Genomic DNA, 22,027 nt, shown 5'->3' with positions numbered 1-22,027 from the left:
AAATTGTGATTTGGTTTTGGATTCAAAGAAATTTCTAAGACATAGAGATAAACGATCCCAAATAACTTTTGTAGCAATGAAAAGTGTTATTTCAACTTCCAGAAAGTTATCTTGATAGATTAGACTGGGGGGAAAGGGAAACTGCGGAGGCCTACAGTTTACTTGAGGGAGCAAGGAATGACAGTTCTCAGCAAGTTTGTAGAGGATTTTGCAAAGGAAGGGTAATGTTACTTGGCCACTGTATAAATACATCTTGTATCCAGAATGGAGGCTGATTGCTCTGAGAAAGTGAACGAACTTTTTTCACTCTTTTTTGTTTTGTTTTGTTTTTTTTGTTTTCGTACCCCAGCACTTTTTCAAAACAGGGTAAAAGAAATGCCTGATCTAATCAGTGTCAAAAATGAGAGAAGGAAAGGATGGTTAAGTTCTTGAAACTAAGCAATGGATGCTGAAAAAAAAAAAAAAGCTGCTTAACCTCTTAAACAATGATGTGGATCTACAGGTGCTGTCAGAAGAGATGCAATGGAAGTAAAGAATGGTGTGTTCCTTCTGAATGATGCCGAATTGGTTGAATTGATGAGTGAGATCAAGAAATAAGGCAAAATGAATGACTGCTGCTCAATTCTTGTTATTCAAATGATTGGGAAGGAAACTTTGGCAGCTAGAGAGATGGGGATAGATGAGTGTAATGTGGAGGTTTTTTAAGGGAGGGGGTCGGGAAACTAGAGGGGAGAGAGTGGGAATGTGGAATCTATATAATATGTTTTAATCATAATGTAAACTAAGCTTTCCCCCCAGGAGAATAATTAGGACAGGAATTGCTACTAAATTTTTTACAAATTGTTTAATTCATTAAACTACATTTATCAGTACATTAGGTAAGTATAAGGCATACTTGAACTTAAAATAGCGTGCAGATTTTCATTGGGGTTTAAATGGTTCCTGGGCCACCAAAGCATGTTTATTTCCATCTCTTGGGTCTGCATGATGCAAGATTGTCTTTTAGTGTTTCATCTATTATTTAAGAATTTATATAATTCTAGGACAATCCTGCTTTTCAAACTTAATGTGACATCAAGTTCATCCCCTAAATGGAGACAAAGACTTATAGGTCCACTAGATGAAGTATTTTAAAATCTTTTGATCAATCTTGCACGGTTTTGATGTATGCCTAAGAATTGAGAAGACAACACATAAAATGGCATAACAAAAGCAAATGCTTTGGGGATAGATATATGTCTCACTGTTCTAACTTAAAGAAGCCTAAATCACACTTAAGAGAATAATGCCTCTTCTCCCTGCCAGTTCCCTTGAAGATCCTTAAGATGTTTTGCAACAGTAAGTTTGTCAACTTAGTGTTTGTTTTTACCATATTTGCAACTGAAATAATTTTCATTGAAGTATAGTATTAGTACAAAGTTTTTCTTAAATTGTAACTGAATGTGGGCTGCTTGAAATGATCTGTAAATGTTTGTTTTAGATAACTATATACCCAGTCAGACAAAAAGATGTCACAAGTGGGGGGAAAAAGTTTAAGAAGCCCTGCTCTAGAGCCATTTTAATCATACCAATAATTATTGTAGTATTGTGCTCATTAGAAACGATTATATAGATAGTATAGAGTATATCTGCTCTTTAAAAACAAAAGAAAAATGAAATGCATGTATAGCATGATATCTACCACTCAACTGATAAAATACTGAAAAGTGGGAAAATTTGTTCACTCTGATTTCATCTAGTCATAACCAGACTTCTATGTTTATTCTATGTCAGTAGAAACACTGCTGTCATAAAATGGAAGTCATATCAAAATTACTGTTTGGCCCGCATAATTTGTACACCACAATAGCTATCAGACTACCAAGAGCAATGGTGTTGACATTTACAAGGCAAAATTAAATGAACCAGTAATTATAAAACACCCGACTTTAGTTGTCTAGAATTGCACCACTGAGACTTGATGGAACGAGATCTGTGACTGAAAGTTGTCTGTCTCCCTTTCCAGCCACCCAATGTGCTATTTCTTTTGAATAACACTAAATGAACCTAGCGGTGAGAAGATCGATCGAGGGCTAAAATGTGGGGGGAAACTAGGTCTCCAAAAAACATCAGCAAAATTTAGAGATGCACTACTATAACCTCTAAACCTCATAGCTCAGGAATCCTCAGAGGTACCCCAAGTCCAGAGACAGACAAGTTGGAGTCAGTGAGGTCACAGGTAGCCTAGGAAGCCAAGTAGATCTAGTGAGCATGAGTGACCTGAAGCCAGCAGTGCCCAAAGAAACCACAAAGCCCATGGCTGTAAGAGCCCAGGATTCCACAGGACTAGCGCTCAAGTCCAACTGTAGGAGAAAGACCCTGGGCAAAATTCTACAATTAGTCCCTGAAAGCTGTATGAGTAGTGGATCACTGAAATAGCCCCAGAGCAGGCAAAAAGGGACTACAGACAGACGGGTTCAAGATTAAACAAGCAATAGAGAAGATCATGGAAGGTAAAAATATTATACAATACGGAGGTTTTGCAAAAACATGATATATTTAAAAAGAGGGAAATGTGGTTTTTTTTGGGGGGGGCATCTTTTGTCATAGATTTTTTTCTGAGAAAGCTCTTTTATAAACTGTAATGAAGTGATTTCACGTTTGTGAGGATGAGACACTCCCTATTAGATAAATGGTTAAAGTATATAAACAGCAACAGGAAGGGAAAGAAAAATCTAAGCTCTCAACTGCCATATGAAAAAATGCTCCAAATTGTTAACAGAAAAATGCAAATTAAAGCAATTTTTATGTTCTTCATATTCCAGACAAAAGGAAAAAAAAAAGTGACATTGGAGGGAACACAAAGTAGATTCTTGCACTATTGGTAGCGAGTTGTGAATGGATTCAGACATTCTAGAAAGCAGTTTGAAACTCTGGCCCAATAATTACTGAATTATACACCAGTTATGCCAATCCTGGTTGTCAGCTTGCCAAGCTCTGTCAAGGACTGCTTACCTACATTTGGGGCCCAACTCTAACCTGTAGCAAGCATAGCAGTCCCACCGCAGCAAACTGTCTTGGCAGACAGGCTATACCAGCTTGAGGTAACCAACAAGACTTTACCTGGGCAGATGAAGACAATTTTTGTCCAATGGTGATGAGAGGGCTTAGAGCTTGATCAGACATCCAAGACACCAAGGTTACCCACTGAACCATTGCCAGTCATCTTGACGTATGTCTTGCCACTGGACTTTGATGTCTCTGGAAGAGACAATGAGTTTGATCACTGCACAACTCTCCCTCACATCTCCAATTTGCATAAAAGTTAAAAAGTTGCCCCATGATGTCATTGGCCCTGTACAAAATGGACAAATGAGAACAAGAAATTATGATCTCAAGCAAAGCAGAAATTAAAGAGATGATAGAGAAACTATATTCTGCTTTAAGATACTATTGACAATGAGGGAATATCAGAGCTAAACGTGCACCAAAGAGCAGCATAGTATCCAAATTCTTAAAGAAAAAATTAAATTGATTATGGGAAGAAATAGACAACTATGCTATTGCAGTATTCTAAGAACTAGATAAGTCTAAAAAAGAAGTTAAGGAGATTAATAAAATTAATTTTAGAAAAGTTAGGATAGCCCTCTGGAGAAAGTTGAATGGGATAGGATACATTTTTTTTTTTTAACTATACATGGTACCTTCACAAAAACTGAGCATAAAAATCTTACAAATGCAGAAAAGCAGAAATGTCAAATCCATCCTTTTCAGATCATAATAAAAATTACAAAAGGCTTTGGAAGAATACATTGAAAAATAATCAGAAACTAATTGTAAAGAATGACTAGGTCAAATAACATCATAGAAAGAATGATAGGATAAGAAGCAAAATTAGCATTCTTTGCAGAAAATATGATGGTATGTTTAGAGAACCAAATAGAATCAACTAAATTAGTAAAAACTTTAGCAAAGTTATAGTACATAAAATCTACAAAAGCTAATAGTATATTATCAACAAAACACAATAGGAAGCATTAGAAAGAAAAATTTTATTTAAAATAACTGCAGGAAATATAAAATACTTGGTAGTTTACCTGCCAAGACAAACCCTAGAACTATCTAAACAACCTTAAAAATACTTTTCATAGACAAATCTCTAAAAAATTGGAGTAATATTAATTGTTCATGAGTAGATCAAGCCTATATAATAAAAAACATCAGTACTTCCAAATTTAATTTATTCAACACTGTCAATCAACTAGAACAAAAAACAAATAGTGAATCGGTGACAAGGAAAGTAAAGGATAATAACTTACAAGTACCAGATCACAAATGACTACAAAGCAATAAACATCCAAACAATCTAGTACTGAAATGGAATGGCTAATCAATGGAATCAAATACTTAATAATAACTTACTGTTTGATACACACCTAAAGAACCAAGCTATTGGATCAAGAATTCCCTATTTGAAAAAATCTGCTTGGAAAAGTGGAAAAACCTGGCAGAAATTAGGTATAGAACATAAAATGATAAAATCAAAATGTGTTTTAACACATTTTAACAAAGGTTGATATAAGGAAATTAGGAGGAGCATGGGAAAAAAATCTGTTAGGTATACAGACAAGGAAAGTGACTAAACAAGAGATAGGAAGAATCATAGGAAATAAAATAATTTTTAATATATTAAATTTTTAAAGGTTTTTATAAACAAAATGCAACAAGAATTAGAAGTAAAATAGGAAAGTTGGTGGGCAGAGGAAAGAAATATTTACAGTTTTTATAATAAAAATTCATTTCTCACATAAAAGATTTCTCAAACTTTTTAAAAAAAATCATTCTCCAATAGATGAGGTTTAAAATTATACATACGAAGTGGCAATTTTAAAGACCATATAAAAATGTTCCTAATTAGTATTTGAAAAATATAAATTTAAAAAATTCTGAGGTACCACCTTACACCTACGGGATTGGCTAATATGACGTAAAAGGAAAATGACAAATGCTGAAGGAGATTTAGAAAGAGTTCAACCCTTCTAGAGAACAATTTGGAACTACACCCAACGGGCTACAAAACTGCGCCTACCGTTTGACCCAGAAATGCCACTATAGATGTGTATTCTAAAGAAATCAAAGGGGAAAGAAATTGATTTGTACAAAAATTCATAGTAGCTTTGTGTGTGTGTGTGTGTGTGTGTGTGTGTGTGTGTGTGTGTGTGTGTGTGTGATGGTAGCAAAGAATTGGAAAATGAGGGCGTGCTTATCAGTTGGAGAATGGCTGAACAAGTTATGGCTTATGAGTGTGATGGAATACAATTGTGCTATAAGAAATGACAGGATAGTTTCAGGAAAACCTAGGAAGGCTCATGATGCAAAGTAAAGTGAGCAGAACCAGATATCAGCAATATTGAAATACAAATGAGTTGTGAAAGACTTAACTATTCTGATCAATACAATGATTCACAACAGTCCCAAAGGACTCATGAAAAAAAAAAACCTATCTACAGAGAAAGAACTGTTAAACTCTGTTTAATACAGATTGAAGCTTTTTCTTGCTTTTTCTGCAGCATGGTTAATGAAAATATTATGTATTACTTTACATATATAGTGGGTATCATATTTCTTGCCTTCTCAGTGAGTCTGGAGTTTGGAGAAAAGAGAAATTTGGAACTCATTTTAAAAAAAGAGAGAAATGGACAATTTTAATAGAAACTAGGCAGAACTCAATGAATTGACAGCCCCAAAAGAGTAGAATTATAACACTGTATACAATAACATCATAGAGAAAAACTATTTTGAAGAAATTAAAGAATGACAATAAAACATAACACTCATCTCCTAATGAAGAGGTAATGAGCTTAAAAAGCAGAAGGAAATATAACATTTTTGGAGAAAACTAACATGGAGATTTATTTCACCCAACTTTCTCTGTCTCCATCTCTACATACCCAACTACCCACTCCCACAATATGCATACATATTGTATGTTATATATTACACACATAATATGCATATATTTATATGTATGTTGAAGATTTTATTTTTCTAGATTTTTTTTGGTAGGTGACCAAATTTAAGGCAGAGAACAGCATAGTAACATTAGTAAGCATAGCTTAATTAAAAATTTTAAAGAAAAGTTATCTGGACTCATACTTGGGACTAAATATCATATAGCTAACTACTGTCAAAAGATCAGAGAAATGCTCTTTTACTTTCCTAATCTCATTTCCACCAAGTGCCTAGTTCTCAGACAGCTATCTGTGTAAAGAAACAAAGCATACTTTTTTTTTTTTGACATAGTCAATAGGGGATTTATTTTATTTGATTGTATATTAATTTTCTAAAAAGAAATTACTGTGATATAAAAACAAAAGTCATTAAAACTTGTTTGTTTTTAAATTAAGTAAATTTAATATAACCTTGATTAATTATAGATCTAGCCAATCTTTATTAAAGTTAATTTTACCCCCCATCAAAGTTTTTACAACTTTTTAATTCAAAAGTTAATTTGAAGGAATCAAAATTTCCTTTATTCTTCTCCATAAGATTTCACAAACAAATTGTTGTCTAATTCAATGTTGCTCTTAATTTTCAGATGTCTCTCTGTGGCAGTTAAGTCAATTATTGACTGGCTAATCTGATTTTTAGGCTAATTTTAGGCAATTAGTTTTCTCTTAAATTTCATATAAAATTGTGAATCAAGCAGTCAATAAATATTATGTGTCAGGCATTGTGCTAAATGCTGGGGATACAAAAAGAGGTAAAAGACAGACCCTGTCCTCAAAGAGTTCACAATCTAATAATTACTGTCGCTGTCCTTTATTCTACCCATATTCTATTTTTTCAGCATTAATTTATTCACTGGTCAAGTTGGAGTTGTCTAATTCTGACATCATGTTTCTTATGCTTCCTAACATTGTATATGAGTTCTGCTCTTTTAACAAGTTGGTGATCCGATTGTAAACAGATGATCAGGAATGACCCACAAGATAACTATTTCCTGTCGAATGTTTTTCTCCTTCGGATTCTTTTCTCAAAGTAGTTATCAGATATAGATATGAGGTTTCAGTATAATTTATAAATTTTTGGTCCCATTCCTTATTCTTGATCAATTTTTTTCTAAGACTATTTTATTATCCCAATTTATCCCTATCTTTGCAGTGAAGTCATGGATTATCTCAGGATATGCTGCTTTAATTTTGATGTAACAAAGGAAGTCTGTTTGGAGTCAATACTCTTGGATTTCTAAGACAGGGAATGCATTTATATACCAATGGTTTCTCTCTGTGCTAGCAGAATTAGAGTTAAAGGGAATTTTAGAAGGGAACTTGGATCTAAAGTGTCCCTGAAATATCATTGTTTACAGTCAACTTGCAGCCTTTGCTCCCATTAGTAATGATGGGATTATACCCAACAAAGCTGATAGTAGTTCAACTAAATAAGCCTGTTTTAAAAGCCCCAACTACTGCTATTTTAAGTCCTAGAAGAGATGGAAAAAAACAAACAAACTTGGAATTCTAGTAGGGCAAAGAAGATAATCTAGAAAAACAAATGTATCAGGAAAGATTTAATCACAGTGCTAAACTTCTGACCAATCATGAGAATCATAGATTTAGAGATTAAAAGGATTTTTCAGGTGATGTCCAAGTCTTTCATTTTACAAAGGAATAAACTGAGGTTCATAAAGATAAAGTGACTTGCTTGAAGTCACACAGTAGCAGAAGTGAAATAAGAATCCCTAGTCTTTTAACTGCAAAGTTGGAGCTTTACAATGCTCAAAACTGTTCCAAGGAAAAGAGGTAGCCTTTTAAATTGAATCTTGATGGGTGAGTGGATGTCAAAAGATGGAGACAGAAACAAAAAGCAGAATAAAGTGAATAAAACTAAGAGACAGGGAAATGGGAGATAACCTCATCTGGGATGCCCCAAAATACCCAAGGAACGGAGATCCATCCGGATTTTTGCTAGTGTCATTTCTCTACCCCCCAGGAATGCTTGCTCCTTGAGTTCAGTACCTGGCTGATAGTTGCCCTCGTTCTTAAGGATTTTAATATTCATATTGATAGCTCTTGGCTTCCTAGTTAGTCATCCTCTTCAAGTCCTGTAACCTACTTTTGCCCTGTAAACTCCTCCATCCACAGAAGTGGTTCCACCTTAAATCCCAACCATCCCTTCAAATTATTCTAATTCCATGATCTTGAATTCTGAAATCTCCTTCTCTGGCCTACAATTCTGTTCTTCTGTCTTTTCCTCTGCCTCATTCCTTTCAAAGTTTTTATTTAGCTCTTATATGAAAAACGGTGGTCCAGGAGTCACCCAATTAGAAGAGGAGAGCCTCAGAAAAGAGTTTTAGCAGACAAGCTAAACTTTTGTGAGGTCAAATGGGAAATATGACTGGATGCATCTTTGCCAAGAGACTAAATGACTAAATAACAACATACAATAGCAAATGAGCATAATAACCTAGAGTTTGATAAACCTAAAGATCCTAGCCATTGAGGGGAAAAAAAACCTCACTTTTTGACATAAACTGTTGGAAAAACTGGAAACAACACAAGCCCATTTGCACATACCAAATAGACTCTCTCTTCATCTCTTATCTCTCAGTATTATTTAATCTCCTTCAAGGCTTAATTGAGGTGACTCCTTTACCCAGTTTTCCCCAATTATATTGCTCTCACCTTCCTCAAATTTGATATAATGCCTTGTGCTTTTTTCATCATCTCCCACTTATCAGTATTTGTATTTACTTATCAAGTGTACATATCACCATGAATTCTAATCCCTTCATCCCTTTCTATTACAGGCCACTGTCATGGTTCTGACCTCAGTTCCCAGCCAAAAATCTTCAGCTTTGATCCTATAATTAGACAGGTCAACTATGTGCTAGCTCCACCCTTGAATCTCTGACCCATTTGTTCTGCTGTTTCTTCTCTGCCAATTCCCCACCCTGGGTCACCCCCCCTCCTACCATCTGTCTTCCTAATTCTTGCTTCCTGGCTTCTGAACATGGCAGTCTCTATATTCACTTCTTAATCCTTGAGAATCTGTCTCCAACCTGTACTATTTCATTAAAACTGCATTCTCCGAGTTATCAATGATACTTTAATTGCTAAATCCCATGGTCTTTTCTCAGTCCTCATCTTCTTTGACTTTTTTTCAGATTCTTGGAGAGTATACAATCTCTTCTCCCCTCCCCAAATCACTATGGTTTCTATGACATTTTTCCTAGTTCTCTTCCTGTATGTCTAATTATTCCTTCTCAAACTTTGCCACAGAGTTGTAATTATCAAAACAAGAAGTCGAGAGATTGATTAGTGGAACAGATTAGATGTCCAATATATAGACGCAAATAAGCATAGTAGTGTCTGATAAACCCAAAGATTCCAGGTACTGGGGAAAGAACTCAAGATTCGAAAAACAGTTGGGAGAACTAGAAATTAGTCTGGCAATCAACCAATCAATATTTATTAGGTTCCTACTCTGTTCCAAGTAGTGTAGTAAGTGCTAGGGATAGAAAAAGAAGTAAAAGATAGTCCTTGCCCTCAAATAGCATATAATCTAATGGCAAAAATGAGACATAGACATGTTTAACCTATATTGGATTGCTTGTAGTCTTGGGGAGGCGGAAAGAAAGGAAGAAAAATTTGGAACACAAAATTTTACGAAGGTGAATGTCAAGAGCTATCTTTGCATGTATTTGGGAAAATAAAATTCTTTTTGTGGTGGAAAAGAACTGGAAACTGAGGGCATGCCTATCAATTGGAGAATGACTGAAGAAGGTATGGTATGGGAATGTGATAGAATGCTATATTATGCTATAAGAAATGATGGAGATTGTTTCAGAAAACCATGAAGACCTATACAAAAAGTTATAAATTGAAATAAGCAGAATTAAGACAACAATAGGCACAGTAATAGCAATCTTGAAAGGATAATCAACTGTGAAAGACTTTGTAACTTTGATCAACACAATAATTCCCCGCAGTTCTAACTGACCTATGAAGAAAGATGTAACTTCCAGATAGAAAGCTGGTGCAGACTGAAGCTTATTTTCTTCTTTTTTTCCTTCTTACATTCCTTCCTTCCTTCCTTCTTGGAATGCTGCTAATGTGAAAATCTGTCTTGCATGACTTCATATTTGTAATGGATTTCATTTTTCTGGCCTTCTCAATGAGCAAAAGAGAGAATTTGGAACAGAAAATCAAATAAATTTTTTTTAAATGAAGAAATAAAATTCATTTCATAACCCTCCACTATGGCTTTCCCACAATGTCTCTTTTCTTTTTTCTCTACACTCTTTGCCTTAGAGAGTTCCTCTGTTCACAGTGTTTGTTGGCAGGTAAGAAGGCTGAGGCTGGAAGTGACAGGATGAAGGATAGAGATTGAGGGAATAGGATTACTTAGTGAGAAAAAGTGGAACAAATAGGTGAAAAAACTGAAAGGGCTTTGAAGGGTATGGGGGGGCTGCTACGTTAATTCATATTTAATGACCACAATCTTGGAAGAAAAGAGATTGGCAACCAGATGATGAATGGATAAAGCACTGGCCAAAATCAGAATTATATATACATAGATTGGAAGAGAGAGGAGAAAACTTGAAGTGGATATTGTGAGCAATAAAGTGGAAGTCAACTGAGAGTATGGGGCAGCTAGGTAGTCCATATTTGCTTATCTGTACAATGAGGTCCCATTGGAGAAGGAAATACCTTTGCCAAGAAAACCCCATGGATAAAAGTCCCTGAGATCACATGGAATTGGACATGACTGAACAACAATCGTATATTTGGGGTAGGGGGAGGCAGCTAGGTGGTGCCATGGATAATCACTGGGCCAGGAACCAGAACTGAATTCAAATCCAGCCTCTGATAACTTATTAATAGTGTGACCCTGAACAAGTCATCTCACTCTGCCTCAGTTGGCTCATCCGTAAAATGAGCTGGAGAGGGAAATAGCAAATCACTCTAATATCTTTTGCCAAGAAAACCCAAAATGGGGTCTTGGAAAGTTGGATATGACTGAAATGACTGAACTACAACAGCTCAGAGAGGACTGGAAGGATTGCTAAGAATCGGTGAGAGTCCCCACTGAGTTTACACAACTTGGCAATTACAGCGAATGGAGTCAGCTGCATTTGTGACATTTTCCAGCTATGCTCTGCAGCCGAGGCTCAGGCTTGGAGAAATTGGACGCCATGGGCTGCCCATGGCTTGTGGGTTGGCAGAGTAGGAACTTTGATGGATGGAGGGGATGAAGAATTCCCAGATGTTGACTAATTTTTCCTCTTAGCTCGTGGTAATAGGAGAGGCTGGGGCTGTAGCAGAAAGAGACGGGGGAATCACAAGACCTGGGTTTGAATCCCAGCTCTTGGATTTACTAGCGATGTGATTGTGGATAAATGAATTCAATTTCTCTGATTTACTCATTTGTTTAAAGAAAGGAGGGAGTTAGAGGTTGGCTGAATGAGTTATGGTATGTGAATGTTATGGAATATTATTGTTCTGTAAGAAATGACCAGCAGGAGGATTTCAGAGAGGCCTGGAGAGACCTACATGAACTGATGCTGAGTGAAATGAGCAGCATCAGGAGATCATTATACTGTGGCAACAACAAGACATCAATTCTGATTCTTCAACAATGAGATAATTCAGATCAGTTCTAATAGTCTTGGGATGATGAGAGCCTCTACCCCCAGAGAGAAGAAAGTGGGAACTGAGTGTGGACCACAACAGAACATTTTTCACTCTCTCTGTTGTTTGCTTACATTTTGTTTTCTTTCTCATTTTTTTCCTTTTTGATCTGATTTTTCTTGTGCAGCAACATAATTGTGGAAACATGTATATGTTATGTTTAACATAATATATTACTTGTGGTCTAGGGGAGAGGGTGGGGAGAAGGGAGGGAAAAATTTGGAACATAGGATTTTGTAGGGGTGAATGTTGAAAATTATCCATGTATGTTTTGAAAATAAAAAGTTTAATTAAAAAAATAAAAGAAAGAAAGAAAGGAGGGAAGGGCAGCTAGATGGTGGATAGAGCACTAGTCCTGAATTCAAATCCAACATCAGATACTTAATATTTACTACCTGTGTGACCCTGGGCACTTAACTCTAATTGCCTCTCAATAAAAGTTGGGGGGGGGGCGGGGAGAATAGGAAATAAGAATTAATGTGGGCCAGTGGAAAAAGCAACAGATTTGGAATTAGAGGATGTTTGAAAACTTCAGCCCTGCTACTTGCTACCTTGTGATTCAGAGAGAGTCATTTCATCTCTAGGCTTCGGTTTCTCTATCTGTCAAAGGACTAAATGGCTCCTGAAGACTTTTCCCACTTGGAATTTACTACCCCAACCCTTGTTTCACCTCCCTGACAGTGCTGCTGTGTTGGTCAAAGGAGAACCATAAATTTAGGGATGAGATGTGAAAAATCTCGAATGCGGTTTTAGAGAGAGAAAAGAATTTCTGGAGAAAGATGAAGTCCGCTTCTAGGCCCTAGTACAAGGAAGAATGCTTCCATTTCCGCGTTGTTTCTAGGCTCCATTCCTAGCACACAGCAGGTGCTTAATAAACGCTCCAATTCAGTTGCAAACAGCAGGGTCCTTGGGTTCGGAGAAAAGTGCTTCTGATCTCGTCAGGAGTAACCATGACAACTAAGTACCACTGGGTAGCTCAAATGGACCAGGAGTATTTTCCACCTTGTAAGGGAAACAAAGGTCTCTCTAGGCTGCTATATTTAGCTTCTGTTTATGTTGGCAACGAGAGACCTGGACAATTTGAAGATGAGTTTGTACTTAGTTCTCTTCAGTTCTGGGCCATGGCCCAGGGGCTGCTGACACAGGAAGGGGAAAAGTCCATCTTGTTCTGTGTAGATTTAGGAGCCCCAAAACTTCAACATCAAACTGGGACCCCAATTCTGAAGGGCTCTTGGGCACTGGGGGTTTCCTAGCATCAGGAACTAGAGCCGCCATTTTTCTAATGATTTATGATTTCCAAAGTATTTCCTCACAACAGCACTGGAAGATGGGCTATGAGTACAAGGATGATTAACCATGATTTATAGACTCCAATTAATTCAACAGATATTTATTTCAGTGTCTGCTGTGACAGGCAATCACACTGCTCAAAGGAGCTTGACGACAGAAAGAAGGCTCTCATGTACATCAGAATATTCATAGCAACACTCTCTGTTGTAGCAAAAATACAAAACAAAACAAAAATGGAAACAGTGGGCGCCATGAATTAAGGAATGGCTAAACAGATTGTAGTACATGAATGTGATGAATATTGTTACATCATAATAATATGAAGAATGCAGAACAGAGTGTGACTCTGGGAAAGAAATTTCATGTCCTTCAGCCTCAGTTTCCTCATATTATTGACCTCAGAGGTAAAATATTCTGTGAATGTTATCCACATTATTATTGAGGAGATTTCACTAGATGGCCTCTTAAGGTCTCTTCCTAGCCCTGTTTCTGATGCTCTAGACTTAAAAACTCTGCCTTCTCTACTCTAGCTCTTTCTGGAATACTCCTCAATATCTAGGACATCCTTATCCTGAACACTTCTTCCCTTGTCTTTCCTTCTCCTACCTTCCCTTCCCTTCCTCATTTGTAGGCTGAGAGGGTTATTGAATGATCTCTAAAATCACTTCTGAATCTAAATATGTGAATGAATCAAGCATTTATTAAGTACTTGCTATTTGCAAAGCCCTGTGCTGAGTGTTAGGGATACAAATGGAAGAGAAGGATGGTCTTTGCCCTAAGATCTAATCTTGGTTCAGTCCAGGACTCAAATTCATGTGGGACAGTGGAAAAAGCAACTAGACTCAAACTAGAACAGTAACACTTCAAGGCCAGAAAGGAACTTGGAAGTCAATTGAGTCCAACCCTAAATTACAGATGAGGAAACTGAGGTCCAAGGAGGAGAAGACATTTGAGTAAGTCCATCTAGCTAATAAAGATGACCCCCAAAGACACTTTAGATCCATGACTTGTAGGGGAAAGGAGGCAGGGATGGTCAGCACTGATTTCTTTGGTATAAACCTTGCTTTGGTTTGGCTTTGAACAGCTTACTCTGCCCCCCACAAGTCCCTCTCCTTGGCCTTTGGGTCCTGATCCAGCCTAGAGCCTATGAAAGAGGTCTTCACCTTTCAGTAATTCATAGACCCTTTAGGCACTGATACCCAAACCTATGGACCCCTTCTCAGAAACCTGTTTTAAAATGCATAAAATAAAATGTTTAAGTTTTCAAAGAAACAAATTATGTTGGAATACAATTATCAAAAAGTTTTTAAAGATCATGCACATCTGCTATGATGAAGGATTTACTTCAAGTTGTAAGTGCTATAGATACCCCTGCTGGAGAAGCCATCTTCGAACCTGAACCCCTGCTGGCTCCCTGGGCTCCGAGTTGGGGCTGGGATGCCAGGGGAATTGGAATGGCTTCCACTTGAGTCCAGTCTGATCCCTATGACTCTACTGCTGCTCAACTCCATCTCCTTGGCTTGGTTTCCAAGACTGAGGAACACTGAAAATGGCAACTGTTGGCAGCCACCAACTAGTGGCTGGGGCTTGGATGAGGGTGGGACGGGGCAGGGGTGGGGAGGAATCTCCCCACATTTCCTCCTGCCATGTGAAATGAGGCAAGGGGAATCTGAGCTCAGCGAGCACATAGCTTCCACACATGCCTGGGGCTAGAAACACAAGTGGCCCAATGAATCACTGCCCCTGGAGATGGTGAGTAATCAGACATCAAGCCGCAGAAATGACCTCATAGGTTTTCTTGGTAGGGATGCTCTTCCCCTGGCTTGTCCCCGTTCTGCCCCTACATGAGTAAAGAAGGAGCAGCAGCTTTAGAAGAAGGGAAAGCTAAGCTGGATCCCATCTCAGGGCTCCTAGACTCTGTCCCAGCACTCCCACTGTTGAGTTGAATGAAAATGAACAGGGACCATTTGGGTAACAAATATCAAGAATCCTGGGTTCTAAGCAAGCATGTTTTTTTCTAAGCAAGCATGCTTTTAGTCTCTAGATTATAGTAACCATGACAACTGGGTACCATTAGGTAGCTAAGAGGAAGAAGGACCATTTTCCACTTTGCAAAAGAAACAAAGTCACAATTTGGACATCTCTATTTAGAGTGGGATGTTGCCACAGACGTCATGGAGACCATCCCCCTTATTTTACATGCTCCATGCCTTCTGTCCTTCATACCTCCTTTAAGTCTCAGTCTAAATATTGTCTTCTGGAAAAGACTTTTCCCACTTCCCCCTATTACTAGTTCCTCCCAGCTACACTCACTTGCATTTCAACTTCTCTACCAGGTCCCTAGGAACCTTATCACTGGGAGATGTCATCAATCAGTCTTGGTACTCACACTTCACTGGTACTCTTTGTCTTCTGATTGGAGGATGGAACCATAAAGTTATCAACCTGCATTGAAGAAGGGGACAGGATAGACTTCCTAGTTTCCCACTTGGACATTTTTCTTTTGTACTTTTTAGATTTCTCTATCATTCTTTCCTACTTGATGCCTTCCTCATTTTCTTTCCAGCCTTATCTTCAGTACTGTTTTGTGTGTTGTCTTTCTCCAAGTAAGCTACTTATGGACAAAAACACACTCTCTCTCTCTCTCTCTCTCTCTCTCTCTCTCTCTCTCTTCTCTCTTTCTCTCTCTCTCTCTCTTTCACTTTCTTTCTCTCTCTCTTTTTCACTTTCTCTCTCTCTGTCTCTTTCTCTCTCTCTCTTTCTTTCTCTCTCTCTGTCTCTATTTCTCTCTGTGTCTCTCTTTCTCTCTCTCTCTCTTCTTTTTCTCTCTTTCTTTCTCTCTCTGTCTCTCTTTCTCTCTCTCTCTTTTTCTCTCTTTCTTTCTCTCTCTCTCTTTCTCTCTCTGTCTCTCTGTCTCTCTCTTTCTTTCTCTCTCTTTTTCTCTCTCTCTGTCTCTATTTCTCTCTGTGTGTCTCTCTCTCTCTTGCTTTTTCTCTCTTTCTTTCTCTCTCTCTCTTTCTCTTTCTCTGTCTCTCTCTCTGTGTCTCTCTCTTTCTGTCCCTCTCTCTCTTTCTCTCTCTCTCTTACGTTTTCTCTCTTTCTTTCTCTCTCTCTCTCTTTCTCTCTCTCTGTCTCTCTTTCTCTCTCTGTCTCTCTCTTTCTGTCTCTCTCTCTCTCTCTCTTTTCTTCCTTATATTTGCATCTCCAGTGTTTAGCATTGTGTCTTGCACACAATAAGTGCTAAATAAATGTTTTTGACTTGATTTATTCCTTTCCTTTGATATTATTTCTGATTAATACTCAGTTATTTGCATGTTGTCTATCCCATTTGAATGTAAGCTCCTTGTGGCCAGCAACTATGTTTTTGCCTTTCTGTGTATCCCTCATGTTTAGAACAATGCCTGACATATACTAAGTGCTTAAGAGATTCCTGTTGGTGCATTGTGGGTGCTTCCTCTGCTTCTCCTCTTTCTATATTTCAAAAAGTCCATGATTTCATTGGTTTAATCATTCAGTAAACATTTATTAATCACCTACTAAATCCCAGACTGCCCAAAACTGGGACTACAAACAACAAAAATGAACCAAAGGGCTCTTCCACCAATGGTTAGCCCTTACATATTTGTTTAAGATTTTAAAAACACTTTTAAAATCTTATTTCATTTGGTCCTCACAACAGCTCTGGGAAGTAGGTGCTATTCTTGTCCTTATTTTACAGAAGAGGAAACTCAGTTAGATAGTGCTTAGATGGCTGACCCAGATTTTCATAGAAGCTAAATGTTCAAGGTGGGTTTTAAACCCATTTCTTCCTAATTTCAAGTTCAGCATTTTATCCAGTTAGTCACACCATGTCTAATGACCTTACAACTCTTCTTTTCCTTAGTAAGTGGCAGTAATTTGAATTGGTATGAAAATCTAACCCTTGGCATCTAGCTCTCTGGTAACAAGCCTTTTTACACTTGTCTAGACTGGCCTACACACAACAGACACACAGTCTACTCATCAGGTCCATGGCAGAAATCTTTCCACCCAGGTTGATCCTGCTTGTACTTATGTTCCATTTGGCATAACCTTTGAGAAGCCAGGGTCATACTGTAAGAGATCATAGTAAGAGATCAGAGGAGGTCTTTAGTTCAGAAAATCACAGAATCTAGAGTGGGAAAGGAACTGAGAACTCATGTACTTACACTTTTTAACTTTGAGGTTTTTAAAATAAAAAAAGCACTTGGTCTGGAACCAGAAAGACTTGAGTTCAAATCCTGCCCCAGAGATTTACTAACTGTGGGGCCCTTTGTATCACTTGAGTTTACCATTTCAGTTTTTTCTTCTATAAAATAGGAATGTTACAACAACAACAACAATAGCAAAAACAAAACAAAACAAAACAAAACAAAAACAAAACACCACCACCTACTTCCCAGGGTTGCTGACATACATGAAGTGCTTGCCAAACCTTAAGGAGATATTTTCCAGGTAAGGAAAACATAGCTTCCCAGAGAGGAGTGACTTAACCTAATGTTACAAAATTAATTACTGGCCGATTCAAATTCAGGTTTTCCAATAGCAAATAGATGGTTTTTTCACTATGTCCCTGTACCAGCTGACAAGATAAACTAACTTCATGCCAGGACTATTTGAAGGAAGCCTTTTACTTTTATTCTTGATTCCGTTTCTTTTGGTCCCCTCTAGGAATCTCTCATTTTGATCACCTCCTCTTTTTTGGCAATTTCCAAACTCTCCCTTCCCACTGATTTCTACTTTGCAGCCTATAAATGTGCCCAGATCTCTCTCGTGCTTCATTTGATTCTCATTCTCTTAAGCTATGACATCATGTCCCCTTTTCCCTTTCACAGGCAAAATCCCAAAAGAGTCCATCTACATTCATTGCTTCCAATTTTCACTCACTTCTCAAGTTTGACTCCTGCCCCCAATATTTGGTTGAAACTGCTTTGACCAAGAATATTAATGGTCTCTTTACTGAAAACTCCAGTGGTTTTTTTCTTACTTGTCCTTGACTTCTCTGTAGTATGTGGAAATGTTGCAGCTAGATTGGCAAAAATTGGATAGCGTACTGATTTGGGCTCAGGAAGACTTGACTACAATTCCTCCCTCAGACACTGACTGCCTGTGTGACCCCTCGCAAATCATTTTCATCTATAAAATGGGACTAATAATAGAATCTACTTCACAGGGTACTGGTGAGGATTGAGTGAATTAACGCATGTATAATGTTATGTAAATTATCAGTCTACATTCTCTGTATGAATTTTTCTATCATTTCTATACACATAACTGTAGAGGGCTGGAACTCTGGAGAAATATACTGAAACAAAGTTTAACTCAGTAGAATTGATGAAATAATGATTCTCTAGTTCACGTATATCTAGTATAATATAATGATATAATCACTCTAGATTAGCTTATACTCAGTATACTGTAATGATGTAATTGTAATAGGGTATTTAAGGACTGAGAGAACTGGGGACAAAGTCAGACTCAGACTGAGATTGGTTGAGACTGGCAGACTGGCAGACTGCTGGAGGAGACTGGGTCAGACTGAGACTGGTCAGACTATGACAGACACAGACTGTGAAGGAGACAACAAAGACTCTGGACTCTATTCTTGTCCATTCTCATGGTGACTATCCTGCTGAGACCAAGGCCCTTCCGGAGGACCTCCAGAAAGCTAGCCTGGACATTACACAAAATTCCCACATTTATTTACATATTAGTTCTTTTCTTTCTCCTAAATTCTAATGTCACTTCCAAATGTTTACAGGACACCTTCATTTGAATGTCTTCATAGGCATTTCCCCTTCAACATATCCAAAACAGAACCCGTTTCTATTCCTTTTCAGCCCAACCCTTTTCTTATCTTCCTGTTACTCTTGACACTATCACCACTACTGCCTCAACATCTTTCATATTTGTTTTTTCCACTCATACCATAGCCTCCTAAGTTTGAACACCCATCACCTCTGTAATCTTCTATTGCATTTGTCTCTTAATTAGTCTCCTTACACCTAGTCTCATGCATCTCCAATACTTCTATGAAGATTGACATTGCTAATGGCCATTTCCTTACTTTCCTTACTTAAGAGTTTTCCTTACTTAAGAAGCTTGTTGTAATTCCCTATTGCCTCTAAAATAAAATGAAAGCCCTTCTCCTTGTCATTATATATAGTCTCTAATCTTGTTGCCCTTTTGTACAATATCTTGATTATATAATTATTCTCCCTTGGAATCTTGACATTCTAGTCAAACTAACCTACTTAGTGTTCTTGGTATGCCACATTCCATCTTCTACTTTTGTGTATTTGCATAAATGGTCCTCTCATACCTAAAATGTTTGCCCTCTTTACTTCTGTCTCTTAGAACTTCTATTTTTTCTTCTTATTTCCTACAAGAATCTTTCCTGATTTTTCAAATTCCCCACTCCATATTTATTTTGTACAGATCTTGTATTTATTGATTTCCTCATTGAATTGGATTGAATTAAAGTCTATCAAGTTATGCAAAATATTTTTATCTACAGAACTACTAATGTCCAAGAATATAACTATAGCTAAATTATTGTTTGGGAGCAATCTTTTTTCAAATTCAATTTTTATTTAATTATTTTCTGTATTACATGTAAAAAAAATTTATAATTTTTTAAACTTTTGAATTCCAAATTCTCCCTTTGAAGAGGTAATGACTGTGATTTTGGTTATACATGTGAAGTCATGCAAAACATTTACATATTAGTCATGTTACAAAAGAAAACACAAAAACAATTTTTAAAAAAAGGTCTTTTTGAATTTTTTGAAAGTATGTTTTACTGTGTAGTAGGAGTTCATCAGTTCTCTTTCTAGAGTTGGATAGCATCTTGAAATTGTCTTAGATCATTGTCTTAATCAAAGTATCTAAGTTTTTTACAGGTGATTACCATTATAATGTTGCTATTCTTTTGTACAGTGTTCTTTTAGTTCAATTCATTGGACTTAGCATCAGTACATACATCTCTCCAGGTTTTTCTGAAAACATCCTTCTTATTATTTCTTATAGCACTAGTAGTATTCCATTACAATCAAATACCATAATTTGTTCAGCCATTCCATAACTGATGGGCATCCCCTTAATTTTCAATTCTTTTCCACTACAAAAAGAGTTGCTATAAATATTTTTCTTCAATTAAGTCATTTTATCTTTTTTAATAATTACTTTGGAATACAGACCTAATAATGGTATTGCTGGATCAAAGGGTAAGATAGTTTTATAGCCCTTTGGATATAACTCCAAATGGTTCTTTAGAATGATTGGTTCAAAACTCTACCAATCGTACATTAGAGTTCCAATTTTCCCACATTTCCTCCAGCATTTGTCATTTTCCTTTTGTGTCATATTAGACAGTATGATAAGTGTGAGATGATACCTCAGAATTGTTTTAACTTGAATTTTTCTAATCCTCAATGATTTAGAATGTTTTTATGCGACTTTTGATAGCTTTCATTTCTTCTTCTACAAACTGCTTGTTTGACCATTGGTAAACTGAAAATTAGCTCTTATAAATTTGTAAATTTGGCTCAGTTCCCTATATTTGAAAAAAACTTTTTCCTTCTAATTTTGGCTGCATTAGTTTTGTTTGTTTAAAAGCTTTTTAATTTCATATAATCCAAAAGATTTATTTTGCTTCTCATAATTTATCTCTTGTTTGGTCATAAACACTTCCCTTATTCATAGATCTAACAGATAAATCCCCATAATTTGCTTATGATATCATACTTTATGCCCAAAACATTTATCCATTTTGTTCTTATCTTGGTATATGATATGAGAAATTCTATTCTTAGTATAAATTCCATCTGGTCATAATGTATATTGCTATAATTTCCTTGCTAACATTTTATTCTAAAATTTTGTATCAAAATTCATTAAGGAAATTAGTTTATAGTTTTCTTCTCTATTTTTGCTCTCTCTAATTGAGGTAGCAAAATCATATTTGTGTCATAAAAGGAATTTCATATGACTTCTTAACTCTTTGTTCAAATAATTTATATGGTGTTGGGAGTAATTGTCCATCTGGTTCTGGAGATTTTTACCTTAGAAATTTCATTAATGGTTTATTCAATTTCTTTTCCTAAAAGAGGATTATTTAAAGTAACTATTTCCTCTTCTGTTAATCTTGATAGTTCATATTTTTTGTAAATATTTACCCATATATGGAAATTGCTAGCATATGATTGAACAAAATAATTCCTAATAATTACTTTAATTTTAACTTCAGTGGTGGTACTTTTACTTTTTTCACTTTTGATACTAGTAATTTGGTTTTCTCCCTCTCCCCACACACATCCTTTTAAATTTAAATTAACCAAAAGTTTATCTATTTTGCGGTTTCTTCATAAAACCAGCTCCTAGGCATTTTTTTTTCTTAAATTATTTCAGTGCTATTTGTGATGTTGTTTGTTTGCTTGTTTTTTTTTTTTTAATTTTTCACTTTTATTAACTGCCTTTGAGTTTCAGGATTTCCATTTTGGTGTTTAATTGGGGATTTAAAATTTGTTCTTTACATAGGATAGTTTACCTCTCAGACCTGTGGAAGAGGAAAGAATTTATGACCAAAGAAGAACTAGAGATCATTAATGATCACAAAATAGAAAATTTTGATTATATCAAATTGAAACATTTTTGTACAAACAAAACTAATGCAGACAAGATTAGAAGGGAAGCAATAAACTGGGAAAACATTTTTACAGTCAAAGGTTCTGATAAAGGCCTCATTTCCAAAATATATAGAGAATTGACTCTAATTTATAAGAAATCAAGCCATTCTCCAATTGATAAATGGTCAAAGTATATGGACAAACAATTCTCAGACAAAGAAATTGAAACTATTTTTAGCCATATGAAAAGATGCTCCAAGTCATTATTAATCAGAGAAATGCAAATTAAGACAATGCTGAGATACTACTACATACCTCTCAAATTGTCTAGAATGACAGGGAAAGATAATGTGGAATGTTGGAGGGGATGTAGGAAAACTGGGACACTGATACATTGTTGGTGGAATTGTGAACACATCC

The sequence above is a fragment of the Antechinus flavipes genome, chromosome 6, assembly GCF_016432865.1.
Source record: "Antechinus flavipes isolate AdamAnt ecotype Samford, QLD, Australia chromosome 6, AdamAnt_v2, whole genome shotgun sequence".
In the NCBI taxonomy this organism is placed as follows: Eukaryota; Metazoa; Chordata; class Mammalia; order Dasyuromorphia; family Dasyuridae; genus Antechinus; species Antechinus flavipes.
The sequence above is the reverse complement of the archived record's forward strand: the minus strand, read 5'-3'. Positions refer to the sequence as shown.